Source organism: Bos grunniens, chromosome 3 (assembly GCF_055505025.1).
Source record: "Bos grunniens cultivar Pamir isolate PY7600 chromosome 3, Bosgru_T2T1.0, whole genome shotgun sequence".
NCBI lineage: Eukaryota > Metazoa > Chordata > Mammalia > Artiodactyla > Bovidae > Bos > Bos grunniens.
The window spans coordinates 90,492,078-90,518,258 of NC_141167.1; the positions used below are offsets into that span (position 1 = coordinate 90,492,078).

Genomic DNA, 26,181 nt, shown 5'->3' on the forward strand with positions numbered 1-26,181 from the left:
GGATGGAATGACCCCAGAAGGCCCAGAAAGCTGACCCTGTCCCAGGCCCTTTACACAAAATCTTCCCTTAGAACACCCTTCCCTCACCGTGAACATCAACACATTTTTCATGCCCAGCTAAAATCTCATCTACTCCTTGAAACTTTCCTTGTCTTCTCCAGTCTGCACTCTCCTAGCACCTGAGAATCCAGTAATATATCCCCTTGGTCTAGCATGTAAGACTCGTGGTTTCAACTCTTCCCCCCAAATCTTAAATGTCCACCACTTGCACTGATTGGTCATTTTACTGAGACACAAATTTAATTCCAGCCAGTTGTGATGTCCCTACAGAGGAGGAGATAATGGCTGAGCCAAACCCCCACCCACCTCCAGGCCTTAGCCCAACCCAGCTTGGTTGGCCACTGCTTTTTATAAAAGCTTTTTTCCCCTTTATGTAGAATGGACTGCCTGGAAAAAAAAAAAAGCTATCAGCTTGTGATGGAAATGATGAGTGAGTGAAGCAGTCCAAGAAAGGCATGGTTCTTAGCCAGAAAATGGCTTTATAAATTACTTTAATCTTTTATTAAGAATCTGGAAGCATCACTTAAATATCTTAGTTGTACTTTACAGCATTTTATGGGAAGAAGTTACGCACTACAGTGGCATTAACAGGATTGGAAATTTGAAAAGGCTTTGGGCCTTGTCCCTCAATAATGTCAAAAGCTCCCAGTAGCTCTGCTAAGTACTCATCACACTGCATTATAAGTATGAGTTTAGCTGCCTCCCCTCTAGTCTGAGAAGTACAGTAGTCTGGAATTTAGAGCTGGATTGTCTGGGCTCAAACCTCAGTTCACCTCATAGCTGGGTGACCTTGAACAGGTTACTTAAACTCTGTGTGCCTCGATTTCTCCATCTTTAAATGGCAAGTAAAATAGTACCTGCCTAATAGAGTTGATTTAAATGATTCAGCATGACAATATATAAAAAACACTTGAGTCAGTATCTGACCCATCAAAAAGAGCTCAATAAATGTTAATAATTAATTTGAGGGTTTCCTCTGGAGCAGTTTATTAGGGACTTTTTAAAATTTTTCTAGTTCTCCAGTGTGCACTCAACAAGAGTTAAAAGAATGAGTGGATGACTCAGCAAGTGGGTGAGTTATGGTTCTGCCCCTTTGTGCCTGAAGCCAAAATTCTGGTTTCTCCAGTATCCAGCTCGTGATGGATGTATCCCGTATCCAGCACTAATTTGGTCAGTATCCCTGTTGTGTTCTCCACTGTTCCCGATTTGTAACCATGAGGACCATGGTGCCATGACTGGGGAGGGGCAGGAGGAACAGAAAGGATGGTAGAGGATCCTAGCTGGCCTGTGTTCCCCATTTGACCATCATGGTAGGAAGATGAGACCAGGAATAAAATGGTCTTTGATGAGAACAGTGCTGCCTTGGGATTCACCTAGCACCCCTGCCCCTCTAGAGTTTATTCTCAACCCAGCACCCCAAGGGACCCTATTAAAGCCTAAATTAAATCATGTCACACACCTGCACAAAACTCTCCAATGGCTCTCGATCTGATTTGGAACAAAACCCAAAACTCCCACAATGGCCTACAAGGCCATACATACTCCAACCTGCGCTCTCTCTCCCATCTCATCTCCCACCTTGCTCCTCTCTGCACACTCCATTCCAGGCTTCTTGCTGGATACTGGCTTTCTGGCAGTCCTTCAAACACATCCAAAGGACCGCTGTTTGTGGTCTTTGCATTCTCTGTTCCCTCTGCTTGGTATGCTTTTCCTCAGAAATTCATGGTCCACTCTCACTTCATATAGGCCTCAGCTCAATGCCACCTCTTAAGAGAGGTCTTCTCTCTCCACCTATCTAAAACTCATGTGGGACTTCCCTGATGATCCAGTGGTTAGGATTCCATGCTTCTACTGCAGAGGGTACAGGTTCGAGCCCTGGTCAGGGATCTAGGATCCTCATGCTGCATGGCACAAACATAAATAAATAAAACTCATGAAATGAGAGACTTCATCTGTTTGCAGCATTGCTCCATCCCCAACACCTTGCCCAGTGCCTACCACACAGTACTCACTAAATACTTACTATTAGGTGAAGAAAACCCCAGGAATCCACCTGCTTTCTACTTCTATTTCCCTCCCAGAGCTTGATCCTCCCCACATAGAAGACTCTCCCCAGGACTGGACCATGCCCAGAGGTGGTTCCTGAACCTCCCGCAGAATAAGGTGCATTAAAGTGTACTACTGGTAGAAAAGGGAGCTGCTGGTTGGTGAAGAGACTTAGTGGTCCCTGACTGGACAAGGTGATTTGCTTTTGCTAGCAGTTTCAAGAGAAGGTATGAAGTATAAGGTGTTAAAGAGATAGAAGTACTCATTACTGTGACCCATTAGCAACTAAAGAAATGGAGGGGGACAGAGACAGAAAAGAGAAAGAGAAGGAAAAACCTGAATCATTGGTGATGTTCTTCCTGGGGTAGGACTCAAGAATATACATTTTAATAATTCCCCTGAGTGATTCATAAGTAACCAGCTTAAGAGAGGCCCTTAGAAGGCATTTGGAGATTTAGTAAAGAACAAGGCCATACATTTATAGTGGGAAAGCCAGGGGCTCTCACAGCCAAGCAGACCTGGGTTCAAGTCCTGCCATCACTGCTTATCATCTGTGTAACCTTCTGCTATCATTTAACCTCTCAGATCCTGAAGTTACATGTCTAGTTAGAGTTGATCATTACATCTATCCTAACTGCACTGCTGTGATGATTAAATCACAACACATGGAATATGCTTCAAACATAGTAGATTCTTAGTAGTTCATAATGCTCTTTTTTCTGGCCTCTATTTTCTGAGTGCTTACAACCTCCCTACAATGTTGTGCTGACGTTCTTACCCCTCTACTCCATGACCTCACAGAGGTGAAAACATATAGTCAAAAGGGCCAGTTCTTCTGCATATAGTAAAATCTTCAGCCCAAACCTTCCCCAGAATTCCTCTTCCCTTCTCTAGAAGAGATCAAGGAGCATATTTTCACTCTTAACTACCCACTGCATGCATGCTAAGTCACATCAGTCATGTCTGACTCTTTGTGACCCTATGGACTATAGCCCATCAGGCTTCTCTGTCCATGGGATTCTTCAGGCAAGAATACTGGAGTGGGCTGGCATGCTCTCCTCCAGGGGATCTTCCCGACCTAGGGATCTAACCCCTCATCTCTTTTGTCTCCTGCATTGGCAGGCGGGTTGTTTACCACTAGCACCACCTGTTAACTAACCATTAATAATAAATTTTTGTATTTTAAGTCTCTACCAAGACTGCCACATATATTTTAGGACAAAAGCTCAAGAAGGAGGTGGAACAGACACCATGATCACTCACTTGTAGATTTCTGGCAAGTGGCCTGCATGCATGGCTAGAATGTGTGTGTGCTGGGATTTAGGACTCCCTAATGCTGTGCTCCAGTGTTCTCACCTGGAGAATCCCAGGGACAGGGTCACACAGAGTTGGTCACAACTGAAGCAACTTAGCAGCAGCAGCAGCAATGCTGTGCACTCTCCATTAGGTTACATTCACCATCATCAAGACCTTTTGCTTTTGAGGGCAAAGAGGAAAAAAAGAGACAGGACGTTTGTATCTCCTGTTGCTTCCTGCCCCTAACCTCTGGAGTACTGGTTGGAGAGTGAGGGGGCAGCCAAAGACACTATCCCAAGTTTGGCTGCACAGACTGCAAGGACAACCTGGAAAAGCCTCTCCCAGTCTAAGCCTCTCCAGCTCAAGGCTGGCAGCCTTCTGCAGCTCCACACCCCCACCTGCTGGACGCTGCCTTGCACAGATCCTGACCATCCACAGGATACCATTCTCTGTGAATCTTGTACGCCAGTCCCTACCCCCAGGTCTGCCTCGAGGGCCACAGAACAGGCTGGAATGAAGGGAAGTACCCGTATTTCCCACCTAGTGTATTAGTCACTCAGTCATATCCAACTCTTTGCGACTCCATCAACTGTAGCCTGCCAGACTCCTCTCTCCATGGAATTCTCCAGGCAAGAGTAATGGAGTGGGTTTGCCATTCCCTTCTCCAGGGTATCTTCCCAACCCAGGAATCGAACCCTGGTCTCCCACATTGCAGGCGGATTCTTTACCAGCTGAGCCACCAGGGAAGCATCGCTTTCCCAGTCTTACTGTAAATCTTCACCTAGGATAATGAGTGAACTCTTTATTCTCTCTAAACTTCAGTTTCTCCCAAGTTGTAACCAGAGGAGGAGTCACCCTGACTTTCCCGCCCTCCCGGGGTGAAATGGAAAAGAGTAAGACACCCACTCTGTCAGATGGAAAGAACTGGGACTTTGGAGAGGAAACTGCTATAAATCTGAGAACTCCGAGGATAAAAGCAGCAGCATTCTCAGTAAACAAATGAAGGAACTAAGCTCCAGAAAATCAAAGTAAGCAGCTGCAGGGAACAGACTTTATTCATTCATTCATTTATTCGATTACTCACTCAGATATGTTAGTTGAGCCCCTACAATGTGCCTGGTACTGTGAAACAGGGGTGAACACCCAGTTACTGCACTTTAAGTCTCTTTGCTGAGCCACTCATCACCTTCTTCCTTTCCTCCTCCCTGTCACTGTTTTCCTTCTGAATATTTTTCCCTGTGTTCTTGGTAACCCTCATTCTACTGAAAACAAATTCTACATCCATAACACACTCCAAGAACTTTCACTATATCCTCCCCCTCATTGTAACTAAAACCTGGCCATTCCCCAAGGACATTAGTTCCCTTGCAGCCCTCTTGCGTGGAGGCAGCTCCCCCACCCCCACATGAGTTCCATTTTCCAGCCAAGAAGGGTGCACTTGGGGTCAGCAGTCTCCCAGCTGCCATCGCCTCGCCGGCAGTTTCACACTGACTTTTCTACCCTCATGTAAAGCCTTCATCAGACTGAAGTGCTCATTGCCCCCTACTTCTTGCCTTGCCATCACTGACCCTGGCCCATGCCAGCTGAGGACTCTCTCTACTTACCCCTACACATCAGCTCCCACCAAGGGCCTGAGGCAAATTGCTCACACCCATGCATTCGACACGCTAACCTCCCCCTAACTTTATCCTAATCACTTCAGACAACTTTCTATGCTGCTCTCAGCCATGCTTTTCAAGGCCACAACTGGACCATTACTAGCAGGCTCCATCTCTCCGAATTTACACTTCAGTGTCCCCTGTGGACCACAGTCCCTCCAACTTTACTCTGCTCCTCCCACTTAGCAACTCCCTGACCTCACTGAGTTCTAGCACTGTAACCCCGTTTTTGCCTCACAGTTCATCTTCCCTCCTCCCTCAAGCCCAGGGCTCAGTACTTGGAAAACCAAGCTGAGTGATTTCTCGTCAGCCTCTTGAGCCCCCTTACTCCCTTTTCCTTCTAATCCCAAGGCCTGACCCTGAGTCAATCTCACAGCTGCCTGATCTGCCCTTAAGCCTGGACTTATGGGTCCTGGTGAGGAAAATTGTCTACTCTGGCACACATTGGTCTTCTGGAAGGTTCTTCAAGGACCATTACAAATCTATCTCACTCTCCCCAAGGCCTCAGCAGATAGCCTGTCCTCCTATTTCACTGAAAAATTAGAGCCAAAAACTTCCTCAGATTCTCACCCTCCTCTCATAAACGAATTCTGATTACCTGCCACATAGCCTTCCTTGGGGTCTCCAGGTCAGAGGTTGCTCCTCTCCCTGTTCAGAGTCAGCCTTTCTACCTGGGCCTAAATTCCCTCCTGTCCCCCGCCCCCACCACACCTCTATTTCTATTCCCTTCTTTTATCAGCATCTCAGTCAGAGTCGCTCGGAAGACAGAATGTTGTTGTTGTTATTGTTCAGTCACTAAGTCATGTCTGACTCTTTGCAACCCCATGGACTGCCACACACCAGGCTTCCCTGTCCTTCACTGTCTCCCAGAGTTCGCACAAACTCACATCCATTGAGCTGGTGATGCCATCCAACCATCCCATCCTCTGTCACCCTCTTCTCCTCCTGCCCTCAATCTTTCCTAGCATCAGGGTCTTTTCCAATGAGTTAGCTCTTCACATCAGGTGGCCAACGTATTGGAGTTTGAGCTTTAGCATCAATCCTTCCAATGAATATTCAGGGTTGATTTCCTTTAGGATTGACTGGTTTGATCTCCTTGCTGTCCAAAGGACTCTCAAGCGTCTTCTTCAACACCACAGTTTGAAAGCATCAATTCTTCAGCACTCAGCCTTCTTCATGGTCCAACTCTCACATCTATACATGACTACAGGAGACAGAATACAAACCCTAATTTAAACAGAGGGATTTTAACTTAAAGAATTACTAGCTATAACAAGATTTTACCTTCTAAAGAGAAAGAAAGAACTCAATAAGATATACAAATACCCAATATAGGGAACAGCCTCTACCTCTAGGACTGAGACAGAAAATCTGAAGAGGCCCTGCCCTCTCAGCTGATGTCTAACATATGCTGGAAAGAGTGAGGCTTTGACCCACTGGATGGCAGAGATGTTGTGCCAACAGAACTCACCAAGAAGCCACCCTCTGGGGTAGCTGAGAAAGCCATCAACATAGAAGGTCTGTGCTGTAGACCTTGCAAGGCCACCCACCACACACTGCCCAGGAAGCCATCCACAGTGCCAAAGGACATCCCTAGGAAGGTGTTGCCCTGCAAAGTGTGCTAGGAAAATGCTTGTAACGATGGTGCCCTAGAAAGCCACACTCTGATATGCTGAGGAAGCTGCCCACAGGGAGAGGCCGTGTACTACTGGCTACCCTGTGTATGTGGCTGGAGACCACTCTCATAGCTGGTCCCCTTACGTTGCTGTGCTCTGCTGCAAGAGCCTGCAAAGAGGACACAGGAACCAGGTAGAGAAGCCCTTTCCTCCAGCTATGCCCTCCGTGCCCTCTCCTGACCTATCTTAACCTTATGCCAGCTGACAAAGGAGAAAGGCTTGTATTAATCATAAGGTCCAGCTCCATTTCCACAGAGCAGGCAATGAAGAGTGAATCTGGAGCAGAGAAGCAATAGTTTGGTAAGTGACATATTAATAATTGGTGTCTTCCACTTCCCTTGCTTTACCAGCTTCTTTCACTCAGCCTATGAACATGTGCAAGTATTACCAACTAAACATACACACGCGCATCTCCAGTCACTATGCTCCCCACTAGTTATGACAATCTTTCTCACTTCCTTCTAAGTGAAGCTTCTAGAAAATATAGTCCGCACTCATTGTTTTCTCTCTTTCGTATTCCTTTCACTCCTTTTTCTACTACACGCGTGCGTACTGAATTGCTTCAGTAGTGTCCAACTCTTTGCAACCCTGTGGAACATAGCCCACCAGGCTCTGTCCATGGGATTCTCCAGGCAATAATACTAACCTGGCTCCAACTACCACTATTCACAGAAATTTCTACAGCCAAACTCATTGATGAAACTGAGAGGGTATTTTTTTTTTCTTATCCTTTTTAATTTAACATCTAAGCACTTTACTTTGGTTACAATTCTCTCTTTCCTTACATTCTGTGACATTCTTTATGGTAGATTATATTATTGGCTCAAAATTTTCCCTGCTTCCAACTTTGCCATGGTTCACTGTGGGTAGAGTATACTTCCCTGCTCCGCTTTACTGTGGGCTTGGCCGTGGACTTGCACTGGCCAATGACGTGTGAATTGAACTGACAATTGGTCAGTTCAAAGACAGACTCTTCTATTTGCCCTCTCGCACTCCAGCCCTCAGCCATACAAAGAAAATGCCCAAGGTAGCCTCTTCTCCATCAGCTTGAGCCCAGAATGAGAAACACATGGAGTAGACATGAACACAATCCACAGCCTGGATCTGAGCTGCCAGAGCCAGCTTCAGTTCAGTTCAGTTCAGTTCAGTCGCTCAGTCATGTCCGACTCTTTGCGACCCCATGAATCACAGCACACCAGGCCTCCCTGTCCATCACCAACTCCCAGAGTTCACTCAAACTCACGTCCATCAGGTCAGTGATGCCATCCAGCCATCTCATCCTCTGTCGTCCCCTTTTCCTCCTGCCCCAATCCCTCCCAACATCAGAGTCTTTTCCAATGAGTCAACTCTTCGCATGAGGTGGCCAAAGTACTGGAGTTTCAGCTTCAGCATCATTCCTTCCAAAGAAATCCCAGGGCTGAGCTCCTTCAGAATGGACTGGTTGGATCTCCTTGCAGTCCAAGGGACTCTCAAGAGTCTTCTCCAACACCACAGTTCAAAAGCATCAATTCTTCGGCACTCAGCTTTCTTCACAGTCCAACTTTCATATCCATACATGACCACTGGAAAAACCATAGGCTTGACTAGACGGACCTTTGTTGGCAAAGTAATGTCTCTGCTTTTGAATATGCTATCTAGGTTGGTCATAACTTTCCTTCCAAGGAGTAAGCGTTTTTTAATTTCATGGCTGCAGTCACCATCTGCAGTGATTTTGGAGCCCCCCCCCCAAAAAATAAAGTTTGTCACTGTTTCCCCATCTATTTGCCATGAAGTGATGGGACCAGATGCCATGACCTTCGTTTTCTGAATGTTGAGCTTTAAGCCAACCTTTTCACTCTCCTCTTTCACTTTCATCAAGAGGCTTTTTAGTTCCTCTTCACTTTTTGCCATAAGGGTGGTGTCATGTGCATATCTTACAAAGCCATAAACTTGAAATAAATGTACGCTGTTGTAAGTCGTTGAGATTGTAGAATTTGGCAATATAGCAAATGCTAGTTAATCTCTATGTAGATAAATTAAGATAAAAAGAAGCACAAATTGCTAATATCAGGAATAATAGAGGAAACCACTGAAAATTTTATAGATAGTAAAATGATATGAAATACCTTACAATTTTATTTGTCAATTAACCTCAATAAATCTGAAAACGGGGGATATGAAGTATGCAAACTATTTGAGAGACAAATTACTGAAGGTGACACAAAAGAAATAGAAAATCTAAATAGTCCTTTATCTATTAAATAAATTGATTTTTTAGTTTAAAAACTTTCCACAAAGGAAGCACCAGGTCAAACAGCTTCACAGAAGGAAGAAATTATACCAGTCATACTCATTGTAATAGAATTCCTAGGATAGCAATAGGAGGTTGTTGTGGGGGAAGAGAGAGAACACACAGTCTGCAAAGGAGGAAGTAAAATTTTCTCTATTCACAGATGACATGATTGTGTATATAGAAATTCTTAAGGAATCTACACTTCAAAATGTGAAAACTAATAAGTGAATTGAGCAAGATTACATGATACAAGGTCAAATATAAAAAATCAATAGTTTTTCTCTAGACTATAAAAAAATTGAAAACAAAATTTTTAATTTTAATGCCATTTAAATTAGCATCAAGACTTCTAATTCTGATCAAGATGGAGTAACAAAGACAACATTTATTCTCCTACCTGAAATACCTAAAACACTAGACAAAATATATGAAACGACAGTTTTCAGACACTAGGGATCAGACAGCACAGGCAGTGGTCCTTAAGAGAGAGAAAGAAAAAACAAAATGAGCCCTATGATGTCCTCAGTCAGTGACAGGAGTGGGTTTCCAAGTTTTAGCGCTAGAAGGGGAAACCCAGACATAGCCCAAAAGTCTCCTTCGATTTAGGAGATTATGCGAAGAATCCAAGACGATCGATCGATGCAGCTAGAATTCACAAGGAAGAGCATCAGAGAGGAGGGCGCTGCACCCAAAGAGACTCCCAGAGATCTACAAACGGCCTCCCTCAAGTCTTTGGCCTGGTGCTGGTCAGTACATTCATATGAGGAAACTACTCAACGCTGAAGGAAAAGAAAGCACCTGAAAGGAGCGAGGGTGGGGACAGGCCTCAGGCTTCATCCCAAAACGAATGGAAAACTCCCTAATTTACAGGTCATCAGGTAGAACATCCACAAGCCTGTTGCTTCAGTTGTGGGCAGTATTAGCTGTGGATTAAAAACAGCTCTGGTCATGCCTATCAAAGCAAACCTAAAAAGGACCAAATAATTTCCAAAAAACTATATCACAGAATAAAGCTCAATTATAGTTGTAGGAATACAAAAACATCCAGTATCCAACAAGGTAAAATACACAATGTCTGGAAGCCAATAAAAAATTATAAGATACAAATAAGCAGGAAAATTCAATCCATAATAAAGATTCATAAATAAAAATTCATCAGTGAAAACTGACATAGATGATAGACTTAGTAGACAAAGACATTACAATTGGTAAAACTATATTCCATATATTAAGGAAGGTGAAGGAAAGATTAAGCATATTAAGTGAAAGCATGAAATATATAAAAGACTCAAACAGAACTTCTAAAGATAAAAATGAAAATGATTGAGATGAATAACAGCATATTAGACACTGAAAAATTAAAGATTAGTGAACTTCAAGAAAGAGCAACAGAAAATTATACAAAATAAACACAAAAAGAAAATAGATTTTAAAAAACCGCCAGAGTATTAGTGAGACAACTTCAAATAACCTATTACATATGCAGTTGGACCCCAAAAGAAAAAAGACAAGAGAAGTCAGAAAAAAAAATTGAAGAAATTATAACCAAAATTTTTCAAAAATTTATGAAAATAATTCCACAGACTCAAAAATCTTAGTGAACCTCAAGCACAAGAAACACGAATCTAAGACACTTCATAAAATTTCATCAAAGCATAAAGTGTGAAGGTATAAATTTAACAAAATATATGTAAAATTCATATATGGAAAACTAGAAAACATTATTGAGAGAAATTAAACACCTAAAGGATGGACTGAAAGGTACAATATCACTGTCAACTTTCCCCAAAATGATAGATTCAATATAATTCCAATAAAGATACCAGGAGGCTCTATTTTGTAGAAATTAATAAGTAATTTTAAATTTTATGTGAAGGTTCAAAGGATCTAAAATAGCCAAAACCATTACTTAAAAAGAAGTTGGAAGACTTAAATAACTTGGCTTGAAGATTTATTATAAGTATAAAAATCAAAATAATATGATATTAGCATTAAAATAGACAAATACACAAATGAAATAGACCAGAAGTAGACCCAAAGGATGGCCAAGAAGCACATAAGATATTCAATCATTAGTTATCAGAAAAGTACAAATTAAAACCACAGGTAGGTACTACTACACACTTAATAGAGTTGTTAAAAATTAAATATAGTAACAATACCAATTGTGGTAAGAGTATGGAGCATCTAGAAATCTCATATATTACTGATTAAAGAGTAAAATGATATAGCCACTCAGGAAAGAAGTAGGTAATTTCTCTTAAACATACACTAGACACTTGACAGTGAAAAATATATATATATATACAAGTGAAAAATATATATATACATATATAAATATATATATATATATATACATTTTGTATGTGTATATATATATATTTACACACAAAAGCTTGTACACAAATATTCATAGCACTTCATTCATAATAGTCTCAAACTAGAAATAACTCAAATTTCCACCAGCAGGTGAGTGGAAAAACAAATGATGGTATATTCATACAGTGAAATTTTACTTTAGAAATAGACAGGAACAAGTTACTGCAGCAACACTGATGAAACAGGATACAAAAAAGTAGGTACTGGGACTTTCCTGGTGGTCCAGAGGCTAAGACTCCAGGCTTCCAAGGCAGGGGACTGGGGTTCGATCCCTGGTCAAGGAACTGGATCCCACAAACTACAACTAAAGATCACCCACATCATGGCAAATGAAATTAAAGATCCCTTATGCCACAACTAAGACTCAGCATAGCTAAATAAATAAAGAATTTTTAAATTAAAAAAAAAGTTTAAGCAGATACTGTGTGACTGCATTGAATGAAATTCTAAAATAGGCAAAACTAATCTATGATAATAGAAACCAGACCAGTGGTCGCTTAGAACAGGGAGTGCAGGGGAATAACTGGGGAGGGACACAAGGGAATCTTAATAGGATGGAAATATTCGATATGCTGACTGGGGTAGAGGTCCCATGAATGTTTACATTTGTCAAAATTTCACCAGAACACTCTGTTGTTTGCTGATGTGGTAGCATCTGATGGTGGCATATATCTGGGAACTGTACGTGCTAAATGAGTGCATTGGTCGTATGTAAATTACACCTCAATAGGTAGTTTCTTTTTAAAAGGAAATAGAAAAACAAAATCTAACTAAATTCATCTCTCTCCTGATTCTCTGCTTACATTTCTGAATAGTCCTACTGAATCTTCTTTGTGAACTCTTCATTTGGTTTGCCTTTGAAATGCAGATTACCTCATGGCTCCATCCTCCATTCCATGCCCTTGTCTCTTACATAACCCTAGTTAGTTCCCTCACTGCTAATGGTATGCTGCTGCTGCTGCTGCTGCTGCTAAGTCGCTTCAGTTGTGTCCAACTCTGTGCGACCCCACAGACGGCCTCCTACCAGGCTCCTCTGTCCCTGGGATTCTCCAAGCAAGAACACTGGAGTGGGTTGTCATTTCCTTTTCCAATGCATGAAAGTGAAAAGTGAAAGTGAAGTTGCTCAGTCGTGTCCGCTAATGGTATAACTACCACTTATTTTATGATCATTCTCAAGTCTATATTTCTTGCACAGACTTCTCCCCAGGACCCCAGACAGGTATATCCAAATACTTAATAAAAAAACCTATATCTTAAGCTCAACATGTCCAAAACTAAGATTGCTACACATAACCTCAAGACTGCCTTTTCAACTATATTCTTTTTTAATTTATTTTATTGACATATAGTTGATTTTACAATGTTGTGTTCTGCTGCATGCTAATTTTTTTCAGTTGTGTCCAACTCTTTGCGAACCTACGGACTATAGCCCACGAGGCTCCTCTATCAATGGGATTCTCCAGGCAAGAATACTGGAGTGGGTTGCTGTGCCCTCCTCCAGGGGAATCTTCTCGACCCAGGGATTGAACCCACGTCTCTTATGTCTCCTGCATCGGCAGGTGGGTTCTTGACCACTAGCGCCACCTGGGCAGTTCTACTATATTCTTCAAATAAGGTGATACACTGCTGGACACACAGTAAGCACTGAATATGCTGAATGAATGAAAGATGGAATTACTAACAGTCAAAAACTCCTCCAGATCTCCCTCTTCTATATTAATTAAGCACACAACCAAGATGTTTTGCCTAATCCTGCCTTTCCCTCCCACTGGGAAGCTAGAAAGATATAACCTTCTTCTTGGCTGACTGTGAGACACTAAGCAAATTCTCATGCTCTCGGGGCCTCGTAGGCATTAAATATTAAAGGTATGCATTTGGAATCAGATAGAGGCAGATTCAAATCCCTACCTACTGCTGATATATCTTTAGCATGTTCTTTTTATTCTTTGAATTTCACTTTCCTTATCCATGAAGGAGAAAGACTAATATCTATTTTGAGGTTGCTCTGAGTATTAAATGAAATGGAAGGTACCACTGCCTGGAACATAGAAAGTGTCACTAAATGTTAGCGCCTTCTCTTCCCACTCCCCACTACCACCTCCACTCGCACCCTAGAGGGAGAGGGAGGGAGACTGGAGGTGGCACACATTTCTGAATGGCACCTCCTCAGACTGACAGGCTGTATTTCAAGATAAGGAAAGATGTTCTCCCCTCCCCGCATCCTCGAGCACCACAGTCACCAAGAGGACTGTGTGCCATTGGTACTCCAGGCAAATGCTCTCATCTGCAGAGGTGCTGTTATCTGATGATGCATCTGTCAGGGAAACTAGAAAAAGGAACACTGTGTTTAGAAAATATATTTTCCCCTCCCCAGGTAAGCAGAAGAAATAATGGAATTCAAATTGGAAAGACCATGAGATAAAACTCCTGCCCACCAGGTGTTTATCCCAGTTCATAAAAACAGCTACATCAAGGTAATAAAAATAAAAATAAAAACACCTCCCTGTAGGGGAAGCAAATGGAACCACATGCTTCTGAAACAGTTTGAGAGAAAACAGCAAACTCAGGGAGCAAACAGCAAATGCATGTCAAGCAGGGTCAGCGCAGAGTGCCTCACTCATAGACAAGGCTCTGGGAAAGGCTGCTGCTGCTGCTGCGGCTACTAAGTCGCTTCAGTCGTGTCCGACACTGTGCAACCCCACAGACGGCAGCCCACCAGGCTCCCCCGTCTCTGGGATTCTCCAGGCAAGAACACTGGAGTAGGTTGCCATTTCCTTCTCCAATGCAGGAAAGTGAAAAGTGAAAGTGAAGTCGCTCAGTCGTGTCCGACTCTTAGCAACCCCATAGACTGCAGCCTACCAGGCTCCTCCATCCATGGGATTTTCCAGGCAAGAGTACTGGAGTAGGGTGCCATTGCCTTCTCCTGGACCCCCTCAAATTACACCAGCCATCAGGAGAACACATAGACCTTCTGTCAAGTCCACAGGCCTCAGTGGGATATGGGGAGGTTCTCTTTCACTCCTGCACCCCCACCCTATGAATTTCACTTCATTTCCGTTTCTTTAATGCTGCTCTACAAACTCTGTCCCCTAGGACACTGTCCCCCTCCTTCCTTTCCCTGTTGTCCCTGAAGATAAATACACAGGCTTTTATGGTGGGAAGAGTTTGCTAATCACTAGAAGACAATGGACAGAGAAACAAAACCAACAAAAATGAAGACATTGTTTACTGACCTAATGAGCCTTTGTATGCAAGGTGACTAAACGTCCCTGTTTGCATAGGACAGTCCTGTTTACACTTGTCCTAATGTTATGATTAATAGTATCTTTTTTACTCTCAAAATTATCCATGTGTGGTCATATAGTAGAATAAGCTATTCTATTGATATGGTATTTACTCACTTTTTATCAAGCATATAAACATTAACTTATTTAACCCTGAAAGCAATTCTATGAGCTAAGAAACATTTTTAAAATAATGAAGCCAAGACATAGTGAGGTTGAGTAACTTGCCCAAGGTCGCACAGAGAGTCAGTGTCTGAGCCAGGATTTGAACCGAGGCAGTCTGGCTTCAATGTCCTTTTTCTGTTGTTGTTCTAGAGATGTTTGGCTTCTTTTACTTATTTTTTAAAACAAAACTTTTTATTCTGCATTGCGGTATAGCCGATTAACAATGTTGTGGTAAATCCAGTGAACAGACTCAGCTACACATACAAATGCATCCTTTCTCCCCCAAACCTCTCCCAGCTGGGCTGGCATCAATGTCCTTGTTCTTAACCACAATAGTAGGCAAGCTATGACAAAGCTTTAACAAACCACTTGCTCTTTCATTTGATAAATATTATTCATGCCCACTATGTGCAGACACTGTGTGACGAACTACAAATACCCCATGAACCAGGAAGAGTCCCTGCTTTCAAGGAACTTTCAAGTAATGGGAGACACAGATACAAGTAAAAGGATGGGAGTACAGAGTGTATTGTGTATTGAGAATAAATAGAGTGGGGTAGGGGGTGTGGTACACAGCATCTAAATCTGGCCTTAAAAGATCACAGAAAGCTTCCTGGAGGAAGTGACATCTGAGAAGAGTCCTAAAGAAAGAGTAGTTAGCCGGACTGGAAGAAGCAAGAAAAGGCAGTGCAGGCAGAACAGCACAGCAAAAGGTCCTGCGGCCAAAGAGATCGTGATGAAGTAAGGGAATTCAAGTAGTTCAACAGAGGTCTAATGCTGCCTGGGGCCAGGGCAGCAGCAAAAGTTGGAGCTGAAAATGCAAGTAAGCAGAGGCTGGACCAAGAAGGGATGTCATGCTCACATTTGCACTTTATCGTGAAGGTAATGGGAAACTCGTGACTTTTTAGGAACTCAAGCAGCGGTGGGTTACTCACTCAGCCATGTCCAACTCTTACCACCCCATAGACTGTAGCCCACCAGGTACCTCTGTCCGTGGGATTTCCCAGGCGAGAATACTAGAGGAACTTAAGCAGAGAAGTGACCTGTTCAAATTTTCACTTTAGAAAAAAATCACTATGGTTGCCAGGTAGAAACAAATTGAAGGGGGAAGAGCCAGAGCAGACACAGGAAACCCAGACAGAAGGCTGTTTCCCGGATCCATAGCAGAGGTGAAGGCATCTTGAACTAAGGTAGTGATAGGAAATGTGGAGACACAGGGTGGATTAGGGAAGCAGAACAGACAACACTTCATGATTAGGAGGATGAGGTGACTGGGAGGAAGGGAGGGTGAATGCCATGGAGATCACCTATCCTATCTGAGTCTGGAGCTTGAGTCATGCATTTATTTGAGGCTCATCCAAGTAGGATGGTAACTGAACCATCAGATTAGATGGCTCACCCAGGGCAATGTATAAAGTGGGAAGAGAAAGAAATGGCCATGAGAAGAATGGGAAGGAGAGGCAGGAAACCAATGAAGAAAGGATGATGTCATCATAGACACCAAGGGAAGGAGAACAGTGTCTACAGGGAGCACAGTTAGGGCCCAGACACAACCATATGGTTTGTCAACAAGATGGTCATTGGAAACCCTAGGGGAACAGCTGCACAGTGAGGCAGGAGTGAGACTATAATGATTGACGGCAGGACGGAAGGTGAGGATGGGTCTCAAAAAGCCTGGCATCAAAGGAAAGCAGAGAGTGGGGGAGGTGGGAGTGGGGTCAGGTCCCGGATCAGACACCCAACTCCCTGCTTTCTTGCTGAGTCCGCTCCCTCCCTAATCCTGCCCACCAGTTCTGCTGATAAATACTAGAGGAGAGGACTTCCCTGGTGGTCCAATGATTAAGAATCCACCTGCCAATGCAGGGGACCCAGGTTCGATCCCTGGCCTGGGAAGATTCCACGTGTGGTGGGGCAGTCAACCCCATGCACTGCAGCTACTGAAGCCCACACGCTCTAGAGCCCACGTTCTGCAACAAGAGAAGCCGCCACAACGAGAAGCTCGCACACCATAACTGGAGAGTATCCCCCACTCCATTCCTAATGGCATTTTCTGCTCAGCTGGCAGCGATCAGGGCAGAACTAGCATTCATCTCCATTAGCATCCATGTAGGAGACCATCTGTCTCAAGTGGATTATTAATATTCCTGAGACCACCCAAATGGGTCAATGAGTCCCTTTTGGATATTTCCTCAACATCAAGATCATTTATTTGATTAACTCCCAGGCCCAGGCACTGTTTCCAGGAATTGAGGATCAAAAAGTGAGTAAATCATTTTACTCACTGGGTAATCATCCTAAGTGGACTTTTCAAGAGGTTCACCTGAAGTTTCTGGGCTTTCCAGGTACCTCCAAGGGTATGAACCTAGGTTTCCCCTAAGAGGGTTTGCAGTGGGTTGAAATAGGTCATCAGTTCAGTTCAGTTCAGTTCAGTCATTCAGTCGTGTCCGACTCTTTGCAACCCCATGAATCGCAGCATGCCAGGCCTCCCTGTCCATCACCAACTCCCGGAGTTCACTCAGACTCACGTCCATCGAGTCAGTGATGCCATCCAGCCATCTCATCCTCTGTCTTCCCCTTCTCCTCCTGCCCCCAATCCCTCCCAGCATCAGAGTCTTTTCCAGTGAGTCAACTCTTTGCATGAGGTGGCCCAAGTACTGGAGTTTCAGCTTTAGCATCAGTCCTTCCAAAGAAATCCCAGGGCTGATCTCCTTCAGAATGGACTGGTTGGATTTCCTTGTAGTCCAAGGGACTCTCAAGAGTCTTCCCCAACACCACAGTTCAAAAGCATCAATTCTTCGGCGCTCAGCTTTCTTCACAGTCCAACTCTCACATCCATACATGACCACTGGAAAAACCATAGGCTTGACTAGATGGACCTTTGTTGGCAAAGTAATGTCTCTGCTTTTGAATATGCTATCTAGGTTGGTCATAACTTTCCTCCCAAGGAGTAAGCGTCTTTTAATTTCATGGCTGAAATCACCATCTGCAGTGATTTTGGAACCCAAAACAATAAAGTCTGACACTGTTTCCACTGTTTCCCCATCTATTTCCCATGAAGTGATGGGACCAGATGCCATGATCTTCGTTTTCTGAATGTTGAGTTTTAAGCCAACTTTTTCACTCTCCTCTTTCACCTTCATCAAGAGGCTTTTTAGTTCCTCTTCACTTTCTGCCATAAGGGTAGTGTCATCTGCACATCTGAGGTTATTGATATTTCTCCTGTCAATCTTGATTCCAGCTTGTGCTTCTTCCAGCCCAGCGTTTCTCATGATGTACTCTGCATATAAGTTAAATGTCATAAAAGCCTTTACTTCCCACCAAGGAACTCAGGATTATTACCACAATTGGACACTAGGAGAAATTGATTTATAGAGCACTTTTTATAAACAGTGCACTTTCATTTATTCATTCAATCAATAAACATTCATAGAACACACCTACTGTGTACCAGGTACTGTGTTGAGATATCGGAGATGAGAATCATGAGCAAAATAGACGTGAGCTCTGTCCTCATGGAGCATACAAAAGGCTTGTGAAAAGCCACACTAATCAAAATAACTGCTCAAGTGTATAATCATAAATCATAACACATGCTGGAAGGCAAAACATTAGAACTTACTCACTCTGTTGGGCTAAGGAAACTTTCCTGATAAGGTGGCATTGAGATAAGGTCTGAGGATGTACAGCCTTTAGGTAGAGGGTTGAAAAACAGCCCAAGAACACACAGTAACATTAGCAGAGACTCTGAGGAACAGAAAAGCAGCCACCATTGGAGAAAAAAAAATTAACTCTGACACCTGTTAAAATGGTAGAGGGGACTTCCCTCAGGACTACTAGAAAAGTGTCAAGACTATGGCAATAGGGAAGAGAGATCAGTTTCAACTCCAAAATCAAATGCAGGATAAGGGATTTATAGCCCCAAAGCACAGTGAGCGACTCAGTGGATGGAAAATCACTAAGAGGAGACATCAAGGATGGGGGATTCTCACTAAACTGACTTAACAGGATTCCTGCTGAAGGCAGGCCAAGGACTAAAGATCAAAGGTGAAGGATGAAGCATTTCATCAGATATGAAGGATATGGACTCACTTAGCAGGATTCTTGCTAAAACTGGGCTGTGCAGGCCCAGCAAGGCCAGAGGGTGAGAGTGAGTGACCAACGTCAAGACCTAAACTAAAGCCTGACTAAAGTTTGATCAAGGAGAGTCTTTGTCCCCAGTTGTCCAGGGCATAGAGAGGAGAGTAGCACTAGACGATTCTGGAGAGAGAAGCAGGAGCCAAGTAATGTGGGTTTTGTGAACAGAGCTATCCTAAGACCACTGAATAGTTTTCATTGAGAGGAAGTTTTGTGACATGATCAGATTGTGTTTTCTTAAGATCTGCACAGCATGCTGTGTGGAGAACGGACCGGAAGGAGCAAGAATGAAGGCTAGAAGACCACTTAGAAGGCTGCCACTGCCCTGAAGAAATGAAGTAATGGACAGACCAAGATGGTGATGGAGGTAGGAATAGAAGTTATGAAGATAAAAGTATTCAGGAGGAAAAATTGACAGGTCTTAAAAAAATTGACAGGTCTTGGTGATAGATAGGTGGCAAGGAGAAAAATTATCAATAAAACTCCCATTATGTGGCTTCTTCTTTACTACAACCCTGTGAAACACAATATTATTTCTCAATTTATAATAAGGGATTTGAAACTCAAAGTAGTTAATGACATGCCCAGGTCACACAGCTAGTACGTCTGGCTCTCAAGTTACTCACTTTCCGCAGTGCTACCCAGGAGTCAAGCAGCTGTTCCTTGTGGAAGGTTCTACTCCCTTTTGTGCCTTTGAAAGCTACACCTAGTTAGTACCTCTAGCACTATACTTCACTCACAACATGCCCTGTTTGCCTAAGCAGTAGGAAAATAAATGAAATATTATCACAGAAGCTGCTGCAGTTTGAATCAGCTGACCTCCAAGGACAGTACAAATAGATTCCTCTGTTAGAGAAAATATCTTCATGGGCTTATCTGACTATGAAAATTGAGGGTCCCCTGGATAGAACTGAGATGAGAAAGGCTTGCAGTAAGTAATTAAATCGCTCTGCATAACAAAGAAGAATTTTACAGCAGGTAGCTTGGCCATCACTGTAACCTTAGCATCTGGCATACCAGAGCCAGTGCACATTTTTGTTGAAACTCCGGGGTTAGGGCCCAGCAATCTGTGATTTATAAGACTCTCAGGTATTTCTGATATACCTTCAAATCTGAGAACCTCAAATCCTTAAAAACCTTTTTAACACTGCCCATGCCATACAAGGCCCCCAATCCTCAGTGAACAGCTGCTGCACACAACAATCTTTTGTTAGTGACGCTTTGGGCAACAAAGCACAGCCATTCCGAACCTTCTGACAATGACCAGCAGCAAGGAAAGTCCAGGCCAAGGTTAGAGAATCAGCTGCAGCTCAAGAGGTCCCAAGGGCAAACGCAAGACAAATGCTCAAATGTGTAATAAACACTATTTGCTTCCCAAATATTCATCCCCATTTTTTTGGTAATAAATGGATGAACGAATGCATTTTCACCTGTGGTTATAGCTTTCCCTGCCACTTAATGCATGGTTCTGTACAGAGCACATCTAGCCAATCAAAGCAGCACATGCCCTGCCCACAATGATTGGATTCAGACTTGAATACATGGTCTAAGCAGAATCAAGAAGACAGAGTGGGACTTTTCTCAGACTTCTGAGGACAAAGGAGATGCTCTTTCCTATTGAATATGACTGGATATGGAATATCCATTTGGAATTCCTATGTTTATTGCCAGTTGAGGAAAAAAGCATGTCTGAAAACAGAACCAACTCTACAAAAGTAAAGTTGAAAACTCCCGAGAGAGCAGCCTGGTTCTGGTAACACTTTTGAGGAGCCAGATCAAGCCTCATGTGAAGGCAGTCTAATTCTGGATGTTTTTATCACATGAGCCAATAAAAACTACCTTTGCTAGTTTGGATGGAATGTCTGTCCTTTACATCTGGAGGAGTCCTGATTATGATGTAATACAGAGGGGTGAGTTATTTTATTTGGAAAGTGTAGCGAAAGAAAGAAGGAGAACTTGAGTCAAGACTGTGAGTACCCTGAGGTCTGGAATTGTGTATTATTTCATGCGGTAATGATAATAGGTACTCAAGGATAGTTTTAAAAATAAAGGGGGGACAAGAGGAAGGCAGGGTGGCAAAAAGAAAAGGAGATGAGAAATGGACAGACTCCTCCCAATGGTGCAGGTACCCTGGGTCTCCTGGTTACTTTTTTCAGGGCAGACTAGACCCTGCTAGGGACCAGCAGACGTCATGAAGCAAGAAATAGGGGCATAGAAGCTTCTAGCACCAGGTTCCTCCAAAGGGCTCCTCTAGGAAATTGCCTAGAAATGATGGTGCAGGTCATTACTTTTCCTACACATATTTCTCCCTTTTCTAAGCAACAAGAACCTATTCAGCCAACTCCGTGGTGCCTCAGCTGAAATAACAGACGAAAGGGAATGTGTAATTGGCTTTCATCAGATTGAAACCAGAGAGAAGCCCGGCTGAGCCGAAGCTCTGTTTATAGCGTAGCACAGAAATTATTTACTGCTTAATGTCAGGCCATGTGTGAGGAAGAAGGGGGAACAAGGGGGAAAGGAAAGAAGACCAGCCTTCCAGCCAGCTTCAGTCCCTCTGGCAAGGCTACTCAGTGCAGTGCTTTGTCTGAGGAGCCAGAAGAGACAGAAGGGAGTCTGGCCCCAAACTATTAGGGAAGAAGTCACCTGGGGTAGAGGAGAAACAGGAAGGGAGACAGAAAAGGGAGCATTTGAAAGAGAGGGGGAAAAGTTAACCGTTAATGAAATAAGTCAACTTACCAATAAAAAACAGTAGCCAGCTGATAGCTCCTGCCCCTGCCCCCGTGAGTCTGCATGAACACTTGGAAATAGCAACCAAAACATGAATCTCATCATACGTAACATCAACTCATCATCAGGTATGTGCTTCTCAATTATCATTTAATAATTTCAAACATTAGAATGAAAATGAAAACTTGAGATTCATCCAAAGGGACATACAGTATTCTTCCAGGGACCTATGACTAACCTGTACTTTGGGGGTGAAGGGAGGGGTTTAAACTGACTCAAATCTTTGGGAACTTTGCTGGGTGATTTGGGAACTCCATGATTTTTCTCATCTATTCCAGGAATTTTCTATCTGAGCTAGACTGTACCCCATTTACCTTCCCTTTTTACCCCCCAGTGAGCTGTGTGTACCCCATCCGGGCCCATCAGCTTTAGGGGAACATGTGAATTCCACAGAGGATGAGGGAGACAGGACTCAGGGTCCTCTGGGTACTCTTCCCAAGGCCCCTAACAGCAATACTGTTTTGTGGTTCCCAGGGAACTGCCCTGTTACGTGTCTCTCCAAGCAAACTGTCCTAGAATCCCATGGCCTACGGCCTTGGACTTTTCATTGCCATCCTATGTCAGGAGCCTATCTATGGATTTGGAGATCCGAAAACCCCACATGGCCCTAGTTTCCTGGTCCTGGGGAAGGGCTGCGAGGCAGTGCCAGAAATGGGAAGAACAGTGCATCACACGGTGCTGGGCTCAGTCCACCTCGACCACCCACAGCTCCATGAGGCGACGGTGGAATGGAAACAGCTGAAACTGAAGACCGGAGGACCTACTCTTTGATCTCAGGCAAGCCCCTCAGTGACCCCTTTCTTAAACTACCTAAATCTCAGTGATCTCATCAATAAGTTATTATGATTATTTTTTCTTTTAAGATTTGCTGGGAGGATGAAAAGAAATAATGTGCCTGGTGTGAAGTAGGCACTAAATAACTGATCGATGTCATTATCATCATATTGTTACGTGACCTTTGGCAAGACACTTAACCTCCCTGAACTTGCTTTCTTTCTCTTTTTTAAGATTAATTTATTTTTTGGCTGTGTCCGGTCTTAGTTGCAGCATTTGGGCTCTTGTTGCGGCACTCAGACTCCGTAGTTGTGGCATGGGCTTAGTTGCCCCATGTCATGTGTGTGGGCTCTTGGTTCCCTGACCAGGGATCAAACCTGTGTCCCCTGTGTTGGAAGGTGGATTCTTAACCACTGGACCACCAAGGAAGTCCCTGAACTTGCTCTCATGAGAAACATGAGAAGTAATAATAATTATCTCCTAAGGATTGGGGTCAGGAGGAGAAGGGGACGACAGAGGATGAGATGGCTGGATGGCATCACCGACTCGATGGACGTGAGTTTGAGTGAACTCCGGGAGTTGGTGATGGACAGGGAGGCCTGGCGTGCTGCGATTCACGGGGTCGCAAAGAGTCGGAGACGACTGAGCGACTGAACTGAACTGAACTGAAGATGATCACAAAGGAAATGATCACAAAGGAATAGATGGATTATATATGTAAGGATTACAAGGATGATACATGTAATACATGTAAAGCACCCGGCACCGTGCCTGGTACATAGGAGACCCACAATGTTAGATTTCTTTTTCTTTCCCAACCTCCCTCTGTGAAGTCCAAGGTAAGAGTTTCCTGGCTCTCTCATGGTCAAGCTGGCCCCAACACTTAGCTAAAAACAAGAAGAATCTGTCCCTAAAGGGGGTTCTTCCCAACTGCTGGCCCTTGGAGCCCCTCACCTGCTGTGCTCTCAGCTCACACCCTCAAAAGGAAAAACCGTCGAGTGAGAGGCGCTCCGCGGAGTGCGCTGGGGCAGCCAAGAGGGGAGCCGACACCTGCAGGACTCGTCGCTCAGCACTAGGGGGAGCGATAAGATCGAGAACACAGTGAGGGCCACACCCAGAACCTTCTCAGCTTCCCCTGTGCTGTAGTCAGTCAGGTGATCCAAAGTGGAAGAGAACCTTGAGGACTACTCAGAAAGGCCTTTGTGGGAACAAGTAATGGGAGAAAATGTAGGGAGTCATGGAGACAGCACACCAGCCTTCCCACTTAAGTCTGGTCCTGGCAGAAAGAGCTCTCTCAGGCTTCTATACTGCAACCTCAGGATCCCCTCCTGGAGAAGCCAGGTGGGGGCTCTTAAGGAACGAGCCAGTAGGAAGAGACAAGCCAGGTCACTTTTCCCAGTCACTCCAACTTTCACATCTAGCTCACCCAGCATCTTAGTAAGTCTCAGTGGGTCACAGCTAGAAGGAGTCTTATAGAGCCCCAGATAGTCAAACAACCCCTAGATGTTCGCTGCAGGGCTGGGGCCCAGAGAGGAGAAAGAGCTCGAGCAAGATCTCCAAATAGTTTATCATCCCTCATGCTGCTGCTGCTGCTAAGTCGCTTCAGTCGTGTCCGACTCTGTGCAACCCCATAGACGGCAGCCCACCAGGCTCCCCCGTCCCTGGGATTCTCCAGGCAAGAACACTGGAGTGGGTTGCCATTTCCTTCTCCAATGCATGAAAGTGAAAAGTGAAAGTGAAGTCGCTCAGTTGTGTCTGACTCTTAGCGACCCCATGGACTGCAGCCCACCAGGCTCCTCCATCCATGGGACTTTCCAGGCAAGAGTACTGGAGTGGGGTGCCATTGCCTTCTCCGATCACCCCTCATAGAATTTACCAAATACTTTCATGCCCACTTGAAGGAACTATTATTCCATTTAAGAAATGAGGAAACTGAGGCTCAGGTAAGTGCCGATAGCTCGCCTCTTCCCTACTGTTTTCATTTGCCACCCACTGTTCTCTTCTCTCTTGCCTTTCCCAGAAGATTGCTATTCAGCTCCAAGTATTCCAGAAATCAAATTTTAAAATATTCGTTGCATTCCCTGTCTTCCTAACCCATCTCATATGATGGAGAGATGATAGAGCATAGTAATTATGAGGGTGGACTTAGGAGTCAGATCTGAGTAAATATTCCATGTTCATCTCTTATGAATTCCATGACCATGGACCTCTTTGTGCCTCAGTTTCCTTATCTGTAAAATAGGAAAATATTCACATCTCGCTCCTGGAATTCTTTTAAGGCTTAAATGAAATGTACTCTGAAGCAATTTCATAGTGCCTTCCATATAGTAAAGGCTTGAGAAATGCTTCTAGCGTATATATAATATATATAATATCATATAATTATAGAACTGAAATGATCTTTAGGAATTAGGTCACTAATTTCATGCTATTACCAGTGAAGCTAAATGCAGTTAAGTGGGGGGTGTTACTTTGTGAAGTAGTTTTGCACACAGGTTTGAATGTTTCCCATCCCCCCACCCCATCCTCAGATTGTGAACTTTCTTTGAAATGAGATATTTGCAGATGTAATGAGCTAAGATGAGGTCATACTAGATTAGGATGAGTTCTAAATCCAGTATGACTGTTATCCTTAGAAGAAGAGAAGACAGATAGACATTAAGTGACAGAGGGGGAAATGCCATGTGAAGACAGAAGCAGAGAATAACGCAATTTAGCTACAAGCCAAGGATTGCCAGGAACCCTCATAAGCTAGGAGAGCAGTGTGACCCTCCATAAACCCAATCCCACCAACACCCCTCACCAAGGAACCAACTTTGTCAAAACCTTAGTTTCAGACTCCTAGCCTCCTGACTGAGAGAGAATACATCTCTGTTATTTTAAATCACCCCGTTTAAGGTCAGTTGTTACAGCAGCCCTAAGAAACTACAGTTTGTGACAGGGAGAACTCCAGCAGAACTCACCAATTTTTCTTTTACATTTCCAGTCTAGCCCTCTTTTACTCTATCATTGCCTCCCCCAAACCAGCAATAAACATTCATGGTACACCTACCTAGGAAGTTTACTTATTTGGAGAAAAATTAACACACACTATAATCTTTAGTGCTTCTTACTAAATTGTTACCTGACATACAGTAGGCATTTAATAAATACTACTGGCAAGTTGATACAATAATAGATATAAAAATGGTATGTTATGTTATGCCACTTTAGGAAATTATTACAAACCCACTTTCTACCTCTTTGTACACCTGTGTGCCAGACTCTAAATTTATTTACACATTTTATACATTTGAAGAATCATTGAACTTCAAATTCACAGGCTCTGGCCATACACTAGCTCCAGGGGCAACGAATTAAAAGGATAATAATCTGAATACCCTCAGGACTCAATCCTACCAGGCAGGGATGATCTCATTCTTGCTGGGTCCTCCCACACTCACTGAGGAAAGTCAGCAGGAGCTCAGAAAATCTGGGGAGCCGCCAGTTGCTATGAAGGAAGTAGGTGCCAGGTCAGCCTGGGAGTAGAATGGGTAGTGGTGGGTTAACAAAGGGAAGGAGAGGAGGAGGGGTGAGCTGATTCACTGGGACAACTCTTGGTGACTCAGAAGCCAGCAGAAAATAGCCTGTTCTGCATCTGCCTCACTGTC

At 43.7% G+C, this 26,181-nt stretch overlaps 2 long non-coding RNA genes across 2 annotated transcripts in view; one reads left to right on the plus strand and one right to left on the minus strand.

The window, feature by feature from the left end:
* The window catches only part of LOC147376055 (uncharacterized), a 33,285-nt gene extending 7,199 nt beyond the window's left edge, over positions 1-26,086 (minus strand). The window contains exon 1 of the long non-coding RNA XR_015160687.1: positions 25,931-26,086. This is a non-coding gene — a long non-coding RNA (uncharacterized LOC147376055). The remainder of the gene's footprint in view (positions 1-25,930) is intronic.
* LOC147376056 (uncharacterized) lies at positions 20,913-22,577 on the plus strand. Its single transcript, XR_015160686.1, has 2 exons — positions 20,913-21,825; positions 22,232-22,577. It is a non-coding gene; the product is annotated as an uncharacterized LOC147376056 (long non-coding RNA).
* Positions 26,087-26,181: the final 95 nt, after the last annotated feature.